Source organism: Ornithorhynchus anatinus, chromosome 12 (genome assembly GCF_004115215.2).
Source record: "Ornithorhynchus anatinus isolate Pmale09 chromosome 12, mOrnAna1.pri.v4, whole genome shotgun sequence".
NCBI lineage: Eukaryota > Metazoa > Chordata > Mammalia > Monotremata > Ornithorhynchidae > Ornithorhynchus > Ornithorhynchus anatinus.
In genome coordinates this window covers 23,999,907-24,009,502 of record NC_041739.1, presented here as the reverse complement: position 1 = coordinate 24,009,502, position 9,596 = coordinate 23,999,907, and the positions used below count along the sequence as shown (strand labels likewise).

Sequence of the window (9,596 nt, the reverse complement as noted above, 5' to 3'; positions counted from 1 at the left end):
AGCAGGAAATACATATACCAAATCTTAGTATAGTGTTCTGCAGACATTAAGTGCTAAATAAATACTGCTGATAGAAAACAGATAGTTCTCTAAATGGGGTAGGAGAAACTGCTAATAATTAATAACTTTGGTATTTGTGAAATACTGTGTGACAAACGCTGTTCTAAGTGCTTGGGTAGATACAAGATAATTAATCAGGATGGACACAGTTCCTGACCCACACAGAACTCACAGTCCTAAATGGGAAGAAGAACAGGTAATTAATGTTGGTATTTGTTAAGCGCTTACTATGTGCCGAGCACTGTTCTAAGCGCTGGGGTAGACATAGGGGAATCAGGTTGTCCCACGTGGGGCTCACAGTCTTAATCCCCATTTTACAGATGAGGGAACTGAGGCACAGAGAAGTTAAGTGACTTGCCCACAGTCACACAGCCGACAAGTGGCAGAGCTGGGATTCGAACTCATGAGCCCTGACTCCAAAGCCCATGCTCTTTCCACTGAGCCACGCTGCTTCTCTAATATCATTCCCCTTTTACAGGCAAGGAAACTGAAGCACAGAAAGGTTAAGTGACTTGCCCACAGTTATGTATCACTATAAGTGGCAGAGCTAGGATTAGAATATGGACCTTATGGTTCCCAGGCCTGTGCTGTTCCCACCAGGCCACACTGCTTCATGTTACAGTGGAAAAGAGGCATAGCTTAGTGGGTAGTATACAGGCTCCGGAATCAGAAGCACTTTAGTTCTTATCCTAGCCCTGCTTGTGACCTTGGGCAAGTCACTTAACTTCTCTGTGCCTGAGTTCCCTCATCTGTCAAATAGGGTATTAAGATAGTGAGCCCTGTGTGGCTCAGGGACTGTGCCCAACCTGCTTATCTTGTACCTACCCCAGCTCCTAGAGTACAGTGCCTGGAGCTAGTAAATATTTAACAAATACTATTGGAAAAAAAAACTCAGTAAGCAGCAGCAGGAGAGGCAACCCCCAGGCTAAAGGAGCTAAATGGAGGAAAGTTCTCTCAAGAGCTGCCTGGCCCCCAAACAGCTGCTGGAGCTTCCACCCATCTCCACCCACTCCACCCAAGCCTTGGGTCTCATAGCCTGTCAACTCTGGAAGAGAAAAATCTGGGACTGGTTTTTTGTTGTCAAAAAAGCCCTGTCCTGAGCATGTGATTGCTTGCTGGAGTTAGGTACTCATCATCCAAACTTGGAAATGGTGTTTTCTTTTGGGGAAATGTATTGCCCATTAGACAATCCATATCACACATTCCTCCTCTAATGACAGATTAATTTAAACCAGAGCGCCGGAGGAAAACCCATCCAAAATTCACACCCAAAAGAAAAAAAAAATGACAAAAAACAGGACAAAAATACCTTGGGGGATGGAATGTGAACTTGATTCAGATTATTTAAAATATAATGAAAGTGATAGACCATGCAAAAGATAGGATGGAATAGTAATCTGTAAAATTAGCACAAATGTTCTCAATTCTCCTATGTTTCTCACCACAAGATCCATTTCTTAGTGGCAATTGCATCAATAGTTAAAAATATTCAGCTACAACACAAATTTCTGTGACATATTGGGATTGAGAAAACTTTAGAAAGATAAACTGTGATAATTTAAAAGATCTAAAAAGTGATCTACATTCTGTATTTAATAAGAAAAATCAACAAAAAAACCCCTGCTTGATGTTTTATCCTAGGAGGTAAATAAACCCATCAGTGGGAATAAGGAATTTGAAACTTGAAATATGAAAATTGTTCTCAGCCTTCAAATACCCAGAGAGGAGATAGTATATCTCTCTCCACAAGATATTCCAGACACAGGGAATTCTAAAACTGTATGTGCAATTTGAACTGCTTAACAATTACATGCTAAAATAATAAACAGCCCACAATAATTAATGAAACACTAATGATGTGCACCTCATTATTACTAAATTTCATGAATTAAGGCCTACGATGTTAGGAGTTCTAAAGAAACATTTTTTCCGCATTAGCACCATAATCAACTCTGCTGCAAATCCTTTGGACCAGCCCACAACTCAACATAAGAGTAAGTAAAGAATGGATTTTTGGATTTTACTGTTTTACCCCAATTTATACCCCCACAATTCATTTTTTTTAAAATCTGGGACAAAATAAAACAAAACAAAAAAACAGATTGTGCCTGTCTGCCCAAGGCCTCCCTAGAGCTTACATCTGCTTCTTGTTCCCTACTTCCTCCTCCTTCCCCCACTCTCTCTACTCAGGCAGCCCAACCCTTCTCCTCCTCCTCTTTTCCCTCTCCTTTCTCCCCCACCACCCCTCCAGCTGAGGCCAAGCCAAAAAGAGCAGTTCCTTGGGAGGCCAAGAAACTGGAGAACTGCAGACAGTACTGCTGTTGCAAAAGGAGACTGAACTTTCCACTCTTAATCCCCACTGAAGGGTCTCCCCTATGGAAAGGAGAGTCCTACTTGTTTCACAATACCACTATCACCCCATTCTTAATCAATCAGTGGTATTTATTGAGTACTGACTGTGTCCAGAGCCCTGGATCAAGCGCTTGGGAGAGTGCAATAATACAGAGTTGGTAGTCACGATCCCTGCCCACAAGTAACTTACAAGCCTAGCGAGGGAAAACGCACTGCTCGATTGCTCCCTCCTCCAATTTTGCTCCCTCCTCCAATTCAATCAGCACTATCCCTTCCCCTGCTTCCCTTTGCAATCATCTTCTGGCCAGGGAATCCTTCACATGCGACTGATCACAAATCTCCCTCTCTTCCAAGCCCTGAGATCACATCTCTTCCAGGAGGCCTTTCCTGATTAATTTCTAACCTTCCCATTTTATAGCATTTAGATGTCACTTCAACTCTTCAGTGCCACTTAGGCACTAAAGTTTCCACAACCACAGTAGCACTTAGGTTCAAACCTTATATACGGCTTATATGTTCTATTATTCTCCCCATCTATAATTTAAAGTATGCCACCACTGCTACATTACTACTTCCTTGAGGGCAGAAATTTTGCCTTCAAATTCTTGTGTACCCGCCCAAGCATTCAGTACAGTACTCTGAACATGGCACGTGCTCAATAAATAGATTGATTTAATATTGTAAAACCCTCCTTAAAACATTTTTTTCCCTCACTTAAAAAATGTCATTTAAAATCCATTACAAAAATAAACTCTGATCATTAATCTCCATGGGGGAATTTTAAAAAATCGGAAACCTAAACATAAGGTTCTAGTTCTTTTCTCTCCAGTTCTAGGATTGCTCTTGGCTTCTATCATAAAGCTCATATCCTGCAATGCATGGGAAGGAAGGACACAGGAACAATGAAGGATAAAGAAACTCATTACAAGCGGCAGAAAGAATCGTGTTTCTATCGTTTGGGGTCAGACCGGCACCGCAGGACATGGATATTGCCATATGAACTGAGTTACCCTAAACTGTAAACTATCCTTGAGGATAGGGGTCATGTCTACCAACTGTGTTATACTCTCCCAAGTGCTTAGTACAGTGCTCTGCACATAGTAAGCACTTGATAAATACCATTGATTGACTGGGCTATTTTGTTCCCTCATGCTGGTGCTCTTTGCTACACAAGTAGGTAGGTACAAGAACATGGCAAAAGTCCCACAAGTGACCTGCCATCCTGAAAGTCTTCCAGCCTCCTTCATGAAGACAGTCCAATCCTGACTCCATATTCCACAAATCTGCAGCAAGAGGGAAACCAAATGGAAGAAGTTGGGAGGATGTTTCAATCAACCACTGGGAATGAAAGGTAAAGGCAAAGGTGAAATGAGGACAGAGAGGAAGTGTGGGCTGGGAAACTGAACAGAGGACAGAGACGGAGGAAGCAGTAAATGGACTATTGTTAGATAGGGAGTGATCTCCCAAGGCTTTCCAACAGAAATTTCCAGCCACACATGGAATCAGAAACAGCAGCATGTGTGTCAAAACAATTTGAAGAATTTTACTAAATGAATTAAATGACAACAAATGTTTCATCTAAGCAAAGATGAGAAAAGTGAGGCTCTGCTATTATTCTACCCAACTGGCCTTTCTGCCAACTCTACCCATTTGTTTCAAGGGGAGACTCCACTTTTTCAGTAATTCTAATGCTAGAAAGATTGCAACCTGAGAACTGAAGAAAAAACGTTCTGCTTTCCCAGAAACAAACGATCCAGATGTGCCTTGTCAGTCAGTCAATATCTACTGAGCGCTTACCTTGCGCATAGCATTTTACTAAGTGCTTGAGAAAGAGTATAACAGACATTCCTTGCCCACAAATAGCTTACAGTCTAGAGGGGAGACAAAGCAATATAGCACCCTGGCTAGAGTTAGGGTGGGGGCAGAGTGCCCAAAGGGCTGTGTCCTAGCTGTCATCCTTCCAGGATGCCTTACCACAGCAAGTGCTGAAAAGCAGTCATCTTACTGGTTTTCTATGTGAACTAAGTAAGTGGTCTGTCCTCTCTGACTCCTTTTCCTCACGCATGGGAGAGGTCAATAGGAAGAAGGCAAAACTGCACGGAAAACCAGCCCCACCTCTAGCCTGGAACGCATATCGGAATTATTTGAGGAGGTGGGGAGTAGGGGAAAGTTTTCCTCTAAGGGTTGCTGTTCTTTTGCTGGGGATGTGTTGAGTACCTTAGGTGAGTCACACAACGTGAAAATAATACCAGCTGGAACAGCAAAGCTATAGTTGACCTGATAAAGTCACAAAATAAATGGATACTGGATTAAAACAATTACAGCGGATTACACCAATCTATTGATTTTATTAATTTCATTTGGGGAGGCAGCACGACCTACTGGAAGGAGCAAGGGATTAAAAATCAGGAGGCCAGGCTCTGCCACTTGCCTGTTGTATAACCTCATGTACTCATTTCTGCATCTATAAGATCTGCTTCCTCCTTAAACAGTAATCCCCTTGAGGGCCAGGCAACGTGACCAATCTGGAGGACTCTCTGCCCACAATTTGTGTCAGATTTTCATGATACAGAAGAGACCTGGGGAGGCAACTTTATTTAGAAATGGATGAGGCAGATGCTGAGGAGTTAATTCCATCTCCTCCAGAGGCATTTTCATCCAACAAAGACTGCATCAAACTTGACTGTCCAATACATTATTGCAAAATGCTGAAACTGAAGGAAAAGCAGTTGGTACTTCAATTACAATCTTGTGATTAAAATACCTTGTATCAATTTTCAAGATAGGAAATGAACATACAACCACGATTTTATTAGAAGTTCCTAAGGGTCAAAGAAGTTCAAGGGTGCACAGAGGTACTCAAGAGTTAGCCTGCTATGAGGTATTTTAAGAAGAAAATGTGGCTGCTGTTAATTTAAATTAGAGAAATTTATTCATTTAAAATTGTGATGTCAGACTTTGAATTACTTTTTTAATAAACAACAGTTTAATAGCATTTATATTTTTTGTATATAATTTATAATGTAAGTCTATGGGAAAATACTCAAGATACAACCAGTGTTGGGGAACAAAATGTGATCCTGTGATGAGGTAAGCCTGAAATTCCATTTTTTCTCTGAATCTTTAACATTCAAGCTATAACATTTACCAAATTACCTCATTAGTTGTGTTTTCACCAAGAACAGTGTGTCAAGCAAGAGCAAAGATTTTCAAATGAACCTTTAGGAAATCCTCTTCCAAGCAACTGGCCACAAGGACCAAATTCAACAGGGAGCAAGGTATGGTAGAATGAGCAATTGTATGCTTTCTTTTGAATAAATATGCTATAACCCAATTTTTGAAGAAAATTATACTTACACTGTAATTTAATAAGATAAAGGAAAAGTTCATTAACCTGAGTCTGATGGGTTTTTCCAGTAGATGTCATGGCAAAGAATCTTACTTTAAAAAAAACAAAAAAACCCTATAAAAACCCAAATGAAATATATATATATATATATATATGTATTCCCTGAACCAACCAATTATCCTTTGAGAGGGTTTATTTTTTGGTCCTTTCTGGTGTTCATTTCACTGGGCTGAACTTCATTTTTCACTGTGAGAGGCAGTGCACGATAGTCATTGTTTAACATTTTTCTTGGACCACAAAAAAAAAAATCCACAAAAGAAACCTTATGGCAGTTTATGCATCCCAAATGTGTCATTGCTCTAAAAACAATAAGATTCCTCTGGTGACCAATCATGTTTCCATGCTGATCACATGACCGGCTCCGGTTGCCATTGACCCATCACATCAAACGGCAGAGTTGTTGGGCCACAGCAGGATGCGGGAAGACTTCCTAAGTGTGGGGAGTTCAAACTGCCAAAACAGAAAGTGGGATGATGGAAGAGCGGCAGCGGCTGGAAATGCCTCAAGCTAGTTTGGCAAAATGGTCACGGGGAGGGAGAGGTACATGTAAATAATAGTTTAGGCTGCCTACCATTTAGCTACCATTTGGGAAAAGGATGTCTCTTTGACTTAGGTGCAAAGGCTTAGCCATGACTTGGGAAAAGACCAATTAATTGACCAAATTGTAACTATTACTTTCCCTCATAGATCACTTTTGAAATAAAAGTTTTGCTTCCTTTCCTTTATCCTGTAAACCTACTTTTCAGATGTGGGCAAGTAAACTGCCCAGTCTCAGAGGAGATAGAGTAAGTGCTTATTCTAGTTCCAACAGTGGCATGCAATGAATTTCCTAGGAAGGTTTGTGTCAGCCATCACTCACTTTCTGTCAGGGTGTCTGAGTATTTCAAAACATCAGTAAGCTTTTAAGACATAAGTTAGCATGCCAAGGCCAATTTCCCCCCATTGCCTAAGCTATCACCTAAAAGCAGCAATCAGTGCTAAGGGAAAGGATTTCCTGAAACCCTATCAGGGTGCCTACAGAAACAATTCATTTTCTAGTTTTAGGAATAAAGTGACATTCAGCACCACAAAACTTAATTCACAAACACACTTCAATTATGAAGGATTAAAACTTGGAATTTCTTAAATTCCAATTTTAGACTTCCACCCCACATTCTTTTACTTTAGTGCTTCAACTGCAGAGTCTTCGAACAGGATTTATTGAATGTATTACGCATCTCTATGTACTTTATGCTGAGCTAAGCAGTGACAAGACTATGAGATAGACACTGTGCTAATCAATGCTGAAGTATTATTTGACCCTGAAAATTTTTCTCAAACAAGAGGTGCGCTGAGCTGTCCAATGATGGTCCGAAAGGTTAACACTGCATTACCTTTAATTTATGAGGTTAGTATAATTATTATGCAACTTAAGTGTTTACTATATGTCAAGTACTTTTCCAAGTGCTGGGGTAGAGACAGGTTAGTCAGGTGGACTCAGTCCCTCTCCAACACAGGCCTAACAGTCAAAGTAAGAGGGAGAACAGGTGATGTAGTTCTACATTTTTATTTAGCCTACTTTCAAAAAGGTGTGAATGAGCATACTTTTCAATAAAATAATTGTCCACGTAATACATCAATCACCTCTCAGGGTCGCAGCTGGAGAGTTTCCGGTACCAGTCTCGACTATGGGAGGGAGAGTCAAGCAGAGGCAAATCCATTCCATTCCTAGCTTGGGCAGTGGCTAGTGAATGGAAGGCAATCTGCTACAAGTCAAAAAAACTATGCTGGGCAGCAGAGGCATGGGAGAGAGTTGAGGGCGGAGACTCAAGTTTACTGCGCGGAAGTTGGCAATGGTAAACTGCTTCTGTGTTTTTACCAAGAAAACTCTCTGGATACACTACCAGAACAATTGCAGATGGAGGTGGGGTGTTCTGGGAGAGATGTGTCCATGGCATCGCTACAGGCCGGACACGACTCGACAGCATAAGATGATAATAACAATATATTATTATGAAATAGAACAAAAGAAAATAAAGGAAGAAGATAGTTTCATTTGCCAGCAAAGCCTAGTGGCTACAGCACAGGCTTAGGAGTCAGAAGCATCTGAGGTCTAATCCCGACTCTACCACTTGTCTATGTGACCTTGGTCAAGTCACAACCTATCTGCCTCAGTTACTTCACCTATGAAATGGGAGTGAAAACTGGGAACCTCATGGGAGTCATGAACTGTGTCCAACCCGATGAGCTTCTTGTATCTACCTCAGCGTTTAGTACAGTGCCTAACATATAGTAAGTGCTTAACAAGCACCATTTTTAAAGAAAGTTTTAACAGGGGTCTTCACTGAGAACAAGGCAGAAAAGTAAGAGACAGAGAGGAAGCGATACATACTTGCAGGCAAACTCATATATTTAACAAGATGGTGCTTTCCTTACAAATCCTTTCATTAAAGCAGCACAAGTGAATAGCTCCAGAAGTACCTCTCCCATGCACTTCCTGCCGCTGACCCGCTCCTTACTTCAGGCTGGAGATGCTGCTGCTACCATTGCTTCCACTGGGAACTGCGTAGAGAATGGTCCCCCTAGGGAACTCACTGTCTCCTACACAGGCAGCTCTCCTCTCTTCAGTCCCCTTTCCACTGGACTCCAGTTCTTCTGTTCCCTAGACCTGAGGTGGGTTTTGGAGAAGCAGGTGCTTAGGAATTTGCACTTCCAGATCAGGCTGCTGAAGACAGGAAGGTGATTCCAAGCCGCAGCTGGACGTGGTGAGGCTAAATAGCCTATTTTGTACGCAGGCCTGGCTGTAGCAGCCTGACCTTAGAAAGAGATTCCAAAACCCAAAGTTGGTCAATCACTAGGTGGCTTGCAGTGCTCGACTCCACAACAGAACTGAGGGCCTACAGGAGCCTATGGTGAAAATTAGGTTGTTAGAGTACTATAGGGGAATCATTCTAAGGTAGGGAAACAGCAAACCAAATAGTTCCCTCAATATTTCTATCTGTCAGCTGATGGTTTTTAACAGAAAAGTTGAAGTTGACTACTACTTAAGGTGAAAATCTTTTAATGTGCATCTTTGTCTATAACTCCTGATTATTTTTTCCTCAACAGTATTTCCTGAATCCCTCCCCTTTATAATAATTGTGGTATTGATTAACCACCTCTGAGCTCAGCACTGTATTAAGTGCTGGGCTAGGTGCAAGATAATCTATCACATGCTAAGTAGGAGGGAGCACAGGAATTGAATCCCCTTATTAATGCCTGACAGTCAAAATTTGACCAACCTCCTTACCAATCTCCCATACTCCAGCCTCTCCCTTCTTCAGTCTATTCTACCCTCATCTGCCAATATCTTCCTAAAACACCAGAATACATCATCCCACTTCCCAGAAACTTCAATGCCTACCCATTTCTCTCCATATCAAATGCAAACTTTTGACCAATGGATTCACCCTCATCTCTCCCCTCATCTGCTTCAATCCAGCTCACAGTCTTTGCTCTGGGCAAATTACCTCTGGAACTAGAACTCACTCTAAACTCTCCCATCTCTGATCCGTTATTTGTACCCACCCCCATTTTCTGGAACTCTCTCTCCTCCATGGCCACCTCCCTTTCCACACACTTCCATAAAAATCACCTTCTCCCAGGAGATGTTCCCCAACTAATCCCCATATCTCCAGAACATGTCACTGCATCAGCTATCCTCATCCCTTGTATCTATCATTTCATTAATTTATTCATATTTTGCTTTTTTTGTCACTTAATCATACCAACCCTTTATCTCATCCCCCCCTTCCTC

General features: G+C 41.5%; 1 non-coding gene across 1 annotated transcript; it reads left to right on the top strand.

Annotated features, from left to right (window-relative positions):
- Window positions 1-7,441: 7,441 nt before the first annotated feature.
- On the top strand, window positions 7,442-7,574 carry LOC114815788. The gene has a single exon (XR_003763590.1). It is a non-coding gene; the product is annotated as a small nucleolar RNA SNORA7 (small nucleolar RNA).
- The last annotated feature ends 2,022 nt before the right edge of the window (window positions 7,575-9,596 follow it).